Genomic DNA, 2,774 nt, shown 5'->3' on the forward strand with positions numbered 1-2,774 from the left:
AATTTGTGTTAGAACGTGTCGTATGCCAACATAACAAGTATTCGAATCTGGCCCCATCGGGTCTGTTGCAACCGTTATCTTTGCCGGATCAAATTTGGTAGGAATTATCGATGGATTTTATCGAAGGTTTACCAAAAACGAAGAGGTATAGCGTCATTTTTGTAGTTGTGAATCACTTGAGTAAATCCACCCACTTTATCCCTCTCAAGCATCCATTTACGACTTCATCCGTGGCAAACATTTTTATTCGAGACATTGTGTGCTTACATGAAATTCCGCGTTCCATTGTGTTAGACAGAGACAAGATTTTTATGAGCTTTTTTTGGAAGGAAATTTTTTAATTTCATTTTACCACATTGAAGTCACTTAGCACCTAAAGACAAATGGCCAGATGGAGGTGGTTAATAGAAGTCTTGAGACCTATTTGAGATGTTTTTCTTCCTCGCAACCCAAAGGTCGGGTGAAATGGTTACCATGGGCTGAATACTAGTATAATACCTCTTATCACTCGTCGATCCGAATGACCCCGTTTAAGGTGTTGTACGGGTGTGATCCTCCAAAATTGGTTAATTATGATCGTGGATTGGCTGTCACGTTTGAGGTGGACAAGTATTTGAGATGTCGGGGTGAGATTCTTAGGGAGCTGAAGGTTCATTTGCTTCGAGCCCAACAACTCATGAAGGCTCATGCAAATGGGAAGCGGCGTGAGGTGGAGTTTAATGTGGGGGAACTTGTGTACTTGAAGATCTGGTCCTACTAAAAGATCATTATGGGGTAAAAACAGAATGAAAAGTTATCCCCATGTTATTATGGACCCTTTGGTATGCTGGCACGCATCGGTAAGGTAACGCATAACCTCAATTTACTAGCTACAACTTCGATTCATCCAGTTTTTCATCTATCGCAACTTAAGAAGATGGTGGGTGATCATTTGGTGCTTACCGACTTGCCAATGGAGCTGGCTAAGGAGGTTCAGGAAGTGATGATTTTGGAACAAGAGATACGAAGTCAAGAGAACATGGGTGTTACAGAATGGTTGATCAAGTGGAAAGGGTTACCAGAAGAAGAAGCCACCTGGGAGGAGCATGAGTTCATTTATCACCAGTTTACGGAGCATCACCTTGAGGACAAGGTGAATTTTCAGGGTGTGACTATTGATATGATTCATCCGGATAAGTGCTTAAAGGTTTACCATAGGATGGGAAAGAAATCTCAAAGGGACATTTAGCCATTTTTCTCAAATAGTCATATTTTATTTTATGTCTTTTTTAGCTGGACAACATTTTTGTTTTTGTTTTCGATGGTGTAACGTTTCAAAATCACAACAAACTTAAACTCTTTAAAACACCCCATTTACTAAAATTGAGTGTTTACATAATCATTGTTTCAAAACATTATTCAAAAAATAGAGTCTCACATGATCCAATCAATCGTAAAACCAAGGATGTGTATGGTCAGGCCTTCGCCTTGCCACATTCCTTTGCAGTACCTAAAACCAAACAAAAATTGTAAGCCAATGCTTAGCAAGTTCCCCCAAAGTACCACCACATATGCATAACAAACAAACATGCAAACATGAGCAGCCATCCTGAGTAGAACGCCTCGCAAAACAACGTCGTTCCCTAATGTGATCCTTACGCCCAACATACCATGTTGTACGCTCAGCGGACACGAGTTCCACCCAAATTTAGTACAATGCCACTATGGGTACGACACCTCTGACCATATAGGAGCTCAATCCTTCCCATGACTCTGTGACTAACCTCCCCCCAACAAACTAGGGTACGACATCTCCTACCACACAGGACCTCAAAAGGCAGGGCACCAATGCTGGAATGATAGTTATTGTTATAGTAGAATTTTGCAAGAGGCGGGTATGAATCCTAACTCCCACCAAAATGTATAACATAGACCCGCAACATATCCTCAAGTGTCTGGATGGTCCGCTCACTTTGACTGTCGGTCTGCGGAGGATAAGCAGTGTTAAAATGTAGCTTTGTTCCCAGTTCCTCATTGAACTTCTACCATAATTGGGAAGTGAACCGAACATCTCGTTCTGATACAATGGAGATCGGAACCCCATGACGAGCAACAATTGCCCGTACATACACATCGGCCAACTTTTCGGCCGAAGAGCTTTCCCAGATGGCCAAAAAGTGGGCACTCTTGGTGAATCGATCCACGATCACCCATATAGCATCAAAACCCTTGGCAGTCTTCGGAACCTCGAAAGGCTGCAGCTTGCCATGTGGCATCTGATGCTCGATCTTGACCATCCTACAGGTCAAGCACCTCTCAACATACCAAACTATCTCCCTCTTCATACACTGCCAATAGTAACTTAATCTCAAATCCTGATACATCTTGGTAGCTCCCAAGTGTATAGAAAACTGAGACTTATGAGCCTCCTCCTATAATATCAGTGTGATCCCACCAGAAATTAGAACCCAAACCCGACCACACCGGGTCAACAATCCTTGGCTATCGGTGACAAACCTGTCGATCTTGCCCCTAATCCTCTCATGTTTCCAGTTCTCGTTCCTAACTCCCTCTTCTTGTGCCTCCCTGATTAAATCCAAGAGTGGAGAATCAATGGATATCCTCATACACATCTCTCCAGCTGAAGATCCAGCCGACTTGTGTAACACTAGTTAAAATAGGTCAAATATCAATCACATGTGATTATGTCAATCATGTAATGTGATTTTGTTAAACTAGTAATATGATAAACTTACTATGTAGTTCATGATAAATTCTAATACAAGTATGAACTT

The sequence above is a fragment of the Lactuca serriola genome, chromosome 7, assembly GCF_051521515.1.
Source record: "Lactuca serriola cultivar US96UC23 chromosome 7, Lser_US96UC23_V15, whole genome shotgun sequence".
Taxonomy (NCBI): domain Eukaryota; kingdom Viridiplantae; phylum Streptophyta; class Magnoliopsida; order Asterales; family Asteraceae; genus Lactuca; species Lactuca serriola.